The sequence below is a fragment of the Rhea americana genome, unplaced genomic scaffold (assembly GCF_003343005.1).
Source record: "Rhea americana isolate MKP2758 unplaced genomic scaffold, rheAme1 scaffold_1, whole genome shotgun sequence".
NCBI lineage: Eukaryota > Metazoa > Chordata > Aves > Rheiformes > Rheidae > Rhea > Rhea americana.
In genome coordinates this window covers 8,782,571-8,793,989 of record NW_028185038.1, presented here as the reverse complement: position 1 = coordinate 8,793,989, position 11,419 = coordinate 8,782,571, and the positions used below count along the sequence as shown (strand labels likewise).

At 35.6% G+C, this 11,419-nt stretch overlaps 1 protein-coding gene across 1 annotated transcript in view; it reads right to left on the bottom strand.

Annotated features, from left to right (window-relative positions):
- The window catches only part of GNAI1 (G protein subunit alpha i1), a 32,421-nt gene extending 21,251 nt beyond the window's left edge, over positions 1–11,170 (bottom strand). Inside the window, exon 1 of the mRNA XM_085298819.1 lies at positions 11,148–11,170. The gene's annotated coding sequence lies outside the window, so the exon portion shown is untranslated. The remainder of the gene's footprint in view (positions 1–11,147) is intronic.
- Positions 11,171–11,419: the final 249 nt, after the last annotated feature.

Here is an 11,419-nt window from a genome sequence, read left to right as displayed (position 1 = left end):
CAGTTCCTTAACTGCCGAAGTTCGAACAAATCAGGAAACTTTGAATTAAGTTGTGTGACTAATACCTGGAATAAACTCAAGTATGCACTAATGAGTGTSAGTTCCAGATTACATCATCACTGGTTGAAACCACAGGAGTGACAGATTATAAAATTACAACACTGACTCAGATGAAAGATCTGAGATAATTCTAGGGTTGCAGTAGCTGAACACTGGCTTATTTCTAGCTTAGAAGCAATTCTGCAACTCACTGTCACTTTCGTAAAGTCCCTAACAAAACCAGAAACTAATTTTTTCTTTCTTAGGTCTTCAATACTATTCTAAGTAAATCTTTGAAATCAACAGTACATTATAAAATATAGTCAATAATATTATGTCCTAAGCACTATTTTAAGAAATTTTTATATAAAATGCTATCTCAAAAACCAATCTCAAAAAGCAACTATACAGTAACCTAAGTTACAATTTCGTATGTATTTATCCAGGTCTAGACCTCTAATGAACTTAATGTAAATTGCTTTAAATTTCCTCAATATCTAGACTACTGCAGTTGTAAATACATAAGTAATAAAAAAAAAAAAATCAGAGTTTAGTATTGAAATGATGATGTAGCAATGAAAAATGTAATGAAAAAGTAATGAAAAAGCGTGCATTTGAGTTCCACAGGTTATACTGAAAAGCCCTAAGAACAATGGTTACGATGAAGCAAGCAGAACACACGATCCGTTCTGCAAACTTTAAGATAACTTTCTATTTACCTCTTTATCTGAGATTCATACTTCTATAGCAAAATTTCAAATAATGTTTAATATTATTTATGATAAAAGCGTGATGAAATCTTTTTGCTTAGAATTATATGCATGTGATAAGCAAACACCCTAGCAGACTTTTTTGTGTCATTTTATGTACAGTACTTTTATACATACAGCTTCTGAAAAATGCAAATTAAATCTAGCTTTTCAAAATGATTCCTTTATCTACATTCTCCTCAACTGCTTATTTCAAGTTACTGGCTGTACAGCTATTGCTGTATAGTAGTGACTCTACTACCATTATCTGCAGGCTTATTTCCTAACCCATATTATGAATGCATTGTCTCTGTACTGATGCCCTCCTCCATACTATCTCAGGTTTCATATTTTAGAATCTGTGAAACATTCAAAAGGAAATACAGTACCATGGAACCCAAGCTACTTTAAAAAAAGGTATCTCTAAAAAGAGAATAGAATCACTGTCTTACAAGATGAAGAATACCATTATACATTAGAATCCGAAACATTTTCTTCAATTAAAGTATATGCACAGGTTGCTTTGTTTGAAGTGCCCAGCCTACCAGGACCATTACAAGCTGAGACTCACGTTTTGAGATAAATTTCTTGCTTAGTTTCTGTCAAATAAGAGAATGGATGCATGATCAGAGATGAAATCCATGTAGAAATCAAGTTTGTCATCTGATAACTGTATGCTAACTACTAACAAGGAAAATCATTCGTGGCTTCAAATTTATCCAACTTGCCAATGCCTACAAGCTTGGTAAGATTATTGGTTGACTTCTTAAATGTACCAAGGCTAGTCAGCTAGCCTCCATGTTGCTRCCCTTTAAAATATTCACTAATTTGCTCAAATTTCAAAGCTTATAAATTTCTGTGAATATTTCTAGTGGAATTCTACCCACAGTAAATAATTGATTACAAAGAAAAATTAAGACTTTGTTAGGTAAAAATGCAAGTAAAAAAAGGTAAAAACTTGCTCAGAAACAATAGATATTACATAATTGAAAGTTGTATTATGTAAGGTTATGATTAATGACACTACTTAAAGTAGCTACTCTACACAACTCAACATATAAGATAAATGCTGAGCACTGCCAGTGAGGACACCATCTCCTTTCCTCTTAGGTGTTTACCACTGAAGTAACCATCAATTTCTGCCAATAGAGTTACAGCATGCCTTGTCTAGACTTCCAAACATATCTACRAAACACCTAGAAGTCCAGACTGCCCTAAATTTTATTTTCTTGACCGTTTGGTGGGCCTTCGTGGTACCTGAAGTAACGTGGTGCTAAGATTAAAGCCCATCTTCCTCCTCATACTTCTGATACTTTCTCAGATGAATGATTAAGCCAAGAAAAACACCCACAACCTACCACACACATAAACATCCCCACAGAGTAATTTTTGAGCATTAGAATAGTCAAGCAGATCATCAGTTGACCAGACAGCCAGCACATCAAATAAACTAGGCCCCTTTGCAGTTCAACAGTAAAAGAGTATTCTGCATCCCAATCCATATACAGTCTTTCAGGATGGAGGGTGGTTCCTTTTTCARTCTCAGAGTTCAAGACATCTTACAATTTTACTAGAATTCTGCCTTAAAATGTAATTAAAAATCRAGTATATTATCTGAATCATTTCTAAGGTATTTTCTTGGACTTGAACTGCTATGCTTTGCCTTTTGCACACTAAAAACAATAGATATCATCACCATATGTATAAGAAGTGTCCTTATAAATATAAACCTACATAAAATTTTGGTATATAGAAAATAAATTGAGGGAGATAGGAAGGTGAGRGAAGTTTCAATCAGCATCAGGAATATCCACTGACACAGGAAGTCYCTGCATATAGACTGCAAAACATTTGCTCTCTTATATTCTTCCATAGTCAGATACTGCTATCCACTGCAGAGGACACTGGGCTAGATTTAACCCTTCGGTCTAACTAGGTATGGCCACTCTTCTAGTTTTCTATGAAGACACACTTACCACCTTTACATGCCATATTTATAGCTCAGTGTTGAGATATGAGAGGACTTCTACTACTAAACAGATGATCAATCTCTGACTTGGAGATACTTAAAACATTCCCCACTGCAACAGAGGCATACCTTCCACAGGTTATTCTGATGCAGGCATACAACAGAAGAACTCGTAATTCACAGTATATTTTCAGCTCACACTACATCGGCAATTCAGAACTACACTACTGTTGTATTATCTAGGATTGTGACAGATCCAACTGTCCCTGCTATCTCATRTTACTACATAACAGAATACAATTGGAAAAATGAGAAGGCAATGTAAATGCAGTCCTCTCAAAACAAAAAAAAGATCTCRTGTAAGCCTCAGCTGATTTTTTCAAAGCGCTACTTGTCACATGACACAAAGGCATCATCTGCAAATGATAAATGACTATCCTGAAAGTTTACACTAGGGCAATAGGAGCTATACAAAAAGTTAGCCCATTATTGTAAAACTTGTGCAATAAATCTGAGTTTACACAGATTTTTAGTGTTCACTCATCCCTAACTGAATAGGGGTTTTGATCTTGTAGTTTGAGAACTGTAAGATYCACGAAATAAGGAGAGTAACAAAGTCATATCACTATAATTCACTCTAAATTCACTGAAAAATGGTACGGACTTCAAGCAACATTGTTTGCTTTTGAARTGTTCAATTAAGCCATCTAGGTTGATATTTTTCATTTTCAGAACTATTTCAATTTGAACTAGCAGAACAGAATTTATTTGTACACAATCATATTCTTTGCAACCCACATGGATTTTTTTTTCCACAAAAAAYTACCTACAAAGAAAACAGTATTTGTAGTTAAAGAGTACTAAAGAATCTGATCTTTTAACAGACTTCGTATTTAACAATTGTTCTCAAACAGTATTGACAAAGCTTCGAATGATCTGAAATTTTGATATAGTTCAAACACAGACAGTTGCATTTAGCAAGCACTAAAGTGAGGAATAAGAGACCTACATAAATAGCAGCTCATTAGCCTCAGACTACAAGAAGGTAGGACAAAAGGCCCTATGGTCCTGAAAAGCAGACAGACAAAATAATTTAAGTAGTCTCTCACCTAGGAATTAGGTGACAGCCTTTGCTAGCAAACACTGAGCCACTAAAGCAATTAGAAGGAATCCCTGTTAATGCTTTTAAAAGCTTAGAAAGCAGATAATGGTTTTGCTAAAAGTCTACCAGATTTACGAAGGATCAGTAATTAAACCAGCAKAGAGCTGAGAAATCTACTTCCAAAATGCTTCAAAAAATATGATGCATCAAGAATAGATAACACCTAAAGCAGCTTCAGTTCATCCCTATATAATAAATCACAGGAAGATTCAAAAAAAAAAAAAAAAAGCCCACGTAAAATAACATTTGAGTATTCATAGATTTGTGTTTAATCAAGAACTGTCTTGTTTATTCCCAGTTCTGTTACTGCAAGACATTCTAACTCTAGCAAGTTTTAAAGTTACATTCCAAGACTGCATTTACACAGTATTTAATTCACAGTAAAGTACAACCTTACTGTTTTAGTTAGAAGACTAACACATAACACTCTCCTCTGCAGTYCACAGCTTGGACACTGAGCTTGCAGTTATGCCTACTACTACTACCTTGCATTCTTTGTGACAGTAACCCAAACTGCTAATTAGTAAAACATCCTTCCTCATTGAGACTAAAACCTATAAATTAGAACAGCATTTTGAAGAATGGAGAACCATAGGTTCAAGTTCCTGTGGACTTGGAACAAAAACAAACTCATACCTCCATTTTCTTGTCAAGTGCTCTAATCAAAACATTTCTTGAAAAAGACAGGCAGTATCTCTTAGTCCAGCAGTAATGTTTTAAAATATCAGCAGGTTTTGAATGGACCTTAACACACCTAACTTCCCTGTAAGGTCCAGTTGTTAATGTACAATTTCACACTATGCCTCATCCAGCTTTACTGCTRTCTGTGACAGAGAAAGGCAAAAATTGAAAGAATTCCATTCTACTCTTTTTCCCTCCCACCCGCAGCATCCATTTGCATCAGGCACGTGTTTTTGCTGACTGCTGTGCCTTTATTCAGTGCTTACCATGCCCTTATTCCTTGATCACCAGACCATTATGAAATATCAGTTCAACTGACCACTAGCAGCAAATCAATTCAGAAAAGGATAGTCAATTTGACTTCTAAACCAGCACAAAACTGAGTGAAGTGTTCAAAGGTGCCAAGAAAAGGGCAAAACCATACAGTCAGGTGCTGCAAGAGCACTCCTTTCTAGCAACACAGAATAGCTCAATTGTTTATGTTATTACAGTGTTAGACTACAGGCAGTGCTAGACTACATGCACTGCTTATTTCCAGCACTGCAGTACAGGTTTAGAAAGCAGGCAAGAACCTCGTTAGTTATACTGAAAAAAAAAAAAAAAAAAAAAAAAAAAAAAAAAAAAAAAACAGATTCACAATTTCCTTATAATCGCAATGGGTAAGAATTCATATTAGAGCCAAATGACTACAACTGCTTCATCCATGTGAAACAGAGGTATGCAGGAGATGACTGAAAACTTTACAGATGGAAGGATGGGATACATGTAGCCATTTGATTCCTACAGCTGGGCCTCTTATTAGTACTTAAAAAATAAAACTTTCTAAAACAAATTAAAAAAATTTAAGTCTGCTTCACAATTCCAACATTTTATCATTCATTACAGTACATTGATTTCTTCTTTAAAAGCTACCAGTKTAGGGCAACAAACATAAAAACTTCCTTTCCATTTTGGTTGCCTAGATACTCTTATATTACACTAAATAGTTAATAAAGAGCCTTAGCTAAGTATATTAAACACTCCAAACAATACTACAGTTTTAAAAAGCACTCATGAAACAAAATGACGTAGTTTATTTCATAAATCTAAATACTGCTTACTCATTTAATTTTGCTGATACCTTTAAAACAAGTAACTTCATGAAAATTAATTTGCATACTATTAACAGGATATGATGAATAATTTCAGCATCAATTTATATAGGCATATAAAATATTGAAATTTATATGTGTGTATATTTATAATCTCCCTCATCTAAACATATGCTAGACACCTGTGAAAATCTCTATTTGATTATATAATCAAGTAAGGTAATACCTAAAGAGACAAGAAATTGTTATTCAGAAATTGCAAAGACTATTCAGTTAACTGAAGTCAGGAAAGGAAAGCAATCCATTTGCCTATATGTTCAGCAATGCATCTCTTATTTAAAGAATTATTAAATGCTAGAAGTCAACTATTCCATCAGACAAGATCCTGAAAAGAACAATGAGAAATTTAAAAGAACAAACAAAAACATCATGTTCAAGGAAAACAAGCTTAACCATAAATTATTTCTTTTTTTTTAAAAAAAAARAGAGATTAAAAAAACCCACATTAAGTCAGAATGACAAAACCTTCCAAATTACAAAGGCAAAATCATTGAAATATGTGAAATATTTTCCAAATTCACATTTCTAACACTCCTGACAACTACATTGCAATGGAGTTAAGAGCAGGCAGCAGGAAGCATGGAAAATAGAGCATGATATATTATTCCTTCATTCCTCACCAATTCTCATTAAGAAGTCTTAATTAGTCTTGCCTTGCTTCTACAATCCAAATCAATGAATAAGGAGTGTGACATAAATTTGGCATTTAAGGTGAGTTCAAATCTTACTGCGAAAGCATACATTTCTACTACACAAAACCATCCCAGCAAAAGAGTTTTGGTACTTTTTCCTGTCTAATAGATCTCAATACCTTTATTATCCTTTCAGCTCAGCTTCAGAGTTCTGAATTCTCCTACTGCTCTTCATATATCTTACCAGAAGTTTATTTTTGTATATAGAATCTCTCTCATATTAAGTCATCTTGAAGTTATTGAAAAATAAGCTAATGTCTGTTTGTGAAGTGTTAAATACAAGATCACCTCAGTGATATAAAACTATACAACTGAAGCAAACATCAGCAAAACGATAGCACAAACTGTACTGCCAGAGTAAAGTAGGAAAGAAATAATTAAACTAGTATATTACAGAATGTGTGTGTGCTTTTGAGGCACCATGAAGTGAGCTGCTTACCAAAAAGCATCTTACTGGAGTGGTTTTTAGTCTCTAACTCAGGGACATAAAAAAGTAAGTGCCATTATACTGACAGCTTTCAGGAAAATCTTTAAAGTATAGATATTTGAAAGGTCTGTTGTCCAACTCTTATAATCTCAAAACCCCTTTACAAATCCCCTAAGCAGACTATGCAGAAAAAAGTTGGGGGGAGAGAGGGAAGAACATGTTACATTCAACACTTCTATCCCAGAGAATAGCTTTTAAATGTGATCTTTCTAAATATCTATAGATAGCTGTTTCTGAAGGTGAAATAGGAACTATCGTCAGAAACTTCGTAGATTAAGAAATCAAGGTTGGCATAATTTATAAAGATGAGGTCAACATCTCTGAGGCATGCAGTATACATTTGTGAGAATGAAGTTTTCAGAATTGCCACAAGCTCCGTAAGCCTTGTAATGTCTTTGAGTATGCAGTGGGAGTCAGTTGACTGAGCAGACAGAAGTCAGTGATCCAAGAGAAACAGACAGAYAAAGATGTTTGGGATGTGAATATTTAGAAGAACAACTGGATATTATTGTTGAAGTTCCTGCCTTAAGCAACAAGAAATGCAATGAAAAAGATCAAGAGCAGTGCTCTGTCTTGGAATAGAAGAGAGAGAGCTTTAAGAACATGGCACGCCCCTGTTCCAGCATGAATCACAAGACAGTTCAGAAGTAGAAAAGTGTCTCTGTGGATCATGTGTATAGAAGTATCTGTTGAACTTAAAATTGTAAATGCCATTATCCTGAAATAAAAACATGTAACTGCAGTCTTCAAATATATTTGCCTAGTGTCTCCAATGACCCAGTCCTAAAAAAATTTACAAGACATCTGAAGGCCTTCTTCATTCAACGAACATTGAATTTACTATATTAGGTGAAGAATTCAACAATCCACAAGACAAAATGCTAATCCTATAAACTCACACTGCCAGGTTGAATGTATTTTAAAAAAATCCCTTATGATTAACTTCATACCAGAAGGCTTTCTACTAAATGGGGTACTGTCTGTTCTCCTGCAGCTGGCATAAATTCAGTCTCGGGTTCTTTAGCTAATTCAAAAGTGTATTTCCAAATCCACACCTGATCTGGATCACATGTATATTAATGCGGCACACAAAATCACCACCTCCCAACATCAGCAGAATTGTATTCATTTTGCAGGCAGACTTGTTTTATTTGTTGGCTACCAAAAATTCAGAACCATAGAGGGGGAAAAAAAGAGCTTAGATTTATTGCTTCCTTTAAATGGTAGCTAGCCAAGGTATATACTGCTTTTCAGAAAACCAGCTTACAATAAATAAATGAGCCTATTTTTAAGAAACAAAGAAAAAAACACTAAAATCAAATTATTACTTCAAACGATTAGGAAATTGAAGTCTAAAAGCTATCAACTTGATAAAAATGTTAGGTGTTTATGCTTCTTCTACTTATTAGATTTTTAGTGTTTGACAGCATATTAAACAACACTTACAGCTTTCATTTTGAATTCCTGTGAAACTTAAGTATTCCTTCATCCCAAACAGAAGACACTGATTGAAGATCATTTTAAATGAAAAAAGCTCATTTAACAATTTAATGGAGAAAAAAAATCACCAAACTCCATATACAAACAAGTGCATTCCAGCTGGCTGCCAAACTATGCACTCAAGTTCAGTCTACTTCTAATAATGACAGCTGCTCTTGAAGAGAAATTTTCCAGAGAAGTTCCTCCTGCTGTTGGGGTATCATATCAAAGTGCACAGGATGATGAGGATGAACTATTGTTTTGGGCAGATAATTGTTCAGAACCCAAGATTTTTACTCCAAGACCACCTGATCTACAACCTACAGTCAAATTCATACACAATGATGAACCATTTTRTAAGTATAGAAAAAAATCTAAAGCAACAATATTTTGAATAGCTTAGATCTGTCTGCTTCTCCCTAAAAGCAGGGCAACAAAATGTAAATCAAACTTAAATTAGTGATATTAATCACAAATTAATCACAAACATAATGGTTTAAGTAATGTCACATCTCCCTCTTAATTAAATCAATGCAACTTCCTGTTTTAGGCAAATCTTTAGGAAAAAACATAATGGAACAAATTAAATATAAAAGATAGAAATAAACTAATTCTTGTAAACGTATCTTCCTTCAGCTAAACATACCAGCTCAGTCCCTAGATAATCAGTAAGATTCTCTAATCACCACATAAAAATATAGCTTTTACAGATGCTGGAATAAGTTTCTCTGAGTCAATCGGTATAGCTACACGCACATTTTCTACATAAGCAAGATGCCTCTCACACTTCTTCTGCCAGCAGACCACAACYTGGGCTTTTATTTCAGTATCTTTTTAGCAGAACAAACCCATAAATAGATGCACCAATACAACCAAACAAGTTAAACTCTGTCATGTGGGCAGAACAAGCAATTGGTAAAATGGAACAGGYTGCCCAGAGAGGTTGTGGAGTCTCCTTCTCTGGAGATAGTCAAGGCCCGCCTGGATGCAACCCTGTCTAACATGCTCTGGGTGACCCTGCTTGTGCAGGGAGGTTGGACTAGATGATCCCCAGAGGTCCCTTCCAACCTGACCAACTCTGTAATTCTGTGAATGTTGAGGAAGAAAGTGACTCAAGTGGAAGTACCTTAAAATAGTTTTGTCCTCACATAGAAACATTCACATAAAATGTTATACATCTGAACAGAAAAACTTTCATTTCAAGAAAGGTGAAATCCACAAATGCATCAATTGGTGCACAGCCAAAAATCTCAAAGTTCAGGGATCACTTATGAAGTGTTTCTTCAAATGACTCAAGCATTGGCCAACAGAAGTTAGCCCTCTAGTTTTCACATCTCATTTTAATGGGGAAGGGGGAATATTACACCAACTGAGCTGTATTATGATAAAAATGTATATATCCAACCATTTGTTGCACATCCCAAGGTTTCATGAGGTTCCAAAAATACCCACTTTTTTCAGAAGTTCTGCAATACTTAAAGAAAAAAAATCAGAATTTGAAATGCTTAGAAATAAGCTAGTAACACTAGACTTTATAAATAAGAACATTAAACAATTGAAAGTACAGTGACAAAATTCATTCTTAAGTTTAAGGAATTTAAAGCATTTTTCTATGTATCTATAGAGTTCATCCATATCCACAGAATATGATGAAATAGAGATGACTACAACACTACACATACTGAAAATTTCATACAAAATTCCAAAGAATCATTTTAAGTGTCTTACCAAAACCCTAACATACATGAAGTATTAGTTTGCCACCTTCAAAAGACACCGTAAGAACATCTTCTGCACTGTTACTATTGCTCACATATCCAGTAACATTTGCATTCAACCACTGAGGTTTCCAAAGCAATAAAGGACTAAGCACACTACCAACCAAATAAAAAAAGCCTAATTCTTTCTGAAAAGCAAACAAAAAACCACCCAAGCTGTCTCCCTCAAAAGRAAGATTTAGTCTATACATACATTTTAGGACACTTGCTACACAGCCCACACTAGGCACATTTCAACTCTTCTTTCTACACATGAAAGTGCTTGAAGTTCCTTGCAATTGTCTGGAGTTATTTTAAGTTAAGAGATCTATTATAATAACGATTATTTAGTGATAAAAGTATTGTAGATTATATTCTAGCATAATCAGTTTCAGGGGAGTGAGAAACTGGTTGATACTTTAAAAAAAAAACTTGCTTCCTTTTTTTTTTTYTWAAACAGTAGTTTTTAAAAGTAGCCTTACTGTACTTATCTTTGCAAACAAACATATCACTTAAAATGCTCAAAAAGTCTGTAAGCAATTATGAGCCAAATTTAGTAACACAAAAAAAGTATATAAGGTGATTCACATTACACACTGCAGAACCCCCATTAAGGTTTTTCTTTACTTCATACTGTAAGATTTCAGCAACATAAGCAGCTTCCACAAAAATAAAGCAATAAGTAGTCAAATGGTGTTCTCCTGTGTTCCTTTCATGTGTTCTGCACTTTATTCGAACAGTAAGAGTTTATAAAGCAGATGTTCTACAAGAAGCATTAAGAACGAACATCCTCTAAAAATTTCCAGAAATTTTTCCTCTTCGCAGACATACACGGGACTCACGACAAAAATTTAAGATGTTACCGTCTTTACATGGAAGCAACGCCCTCCTCCTAAAGCAGAGTCTCTTGGACAAACCACCCCGCGCCCTTTCTCCACAACGGCCCTGCCTCCAACCGAGAAAAAAAGCCGAAGCGCCTACCTGCTGCGCCTTTCTCCACCCCGAGAACTTCCGAGGAGCACACAGCCCGCTACACAGTGGCGCTCGTATTTAACGGAGGGCACCCCTCCGTCCCACGGCCCTCCAAAGCCTGCTCGGGAGCGGGGCCCGCCTTGCCGAGGCCGCCTCGCACGCCCCGCGAGCCGCGCACCTGCGCCGCCGGGGGCGGCCGTGCCCGCGGGGGCCTCGCCCCAGGGCTGGCGCGGAGGGGGCTCCTCCTTAGCGCAGGGGGCCTTCGCCCCAGAGCCCAGGGG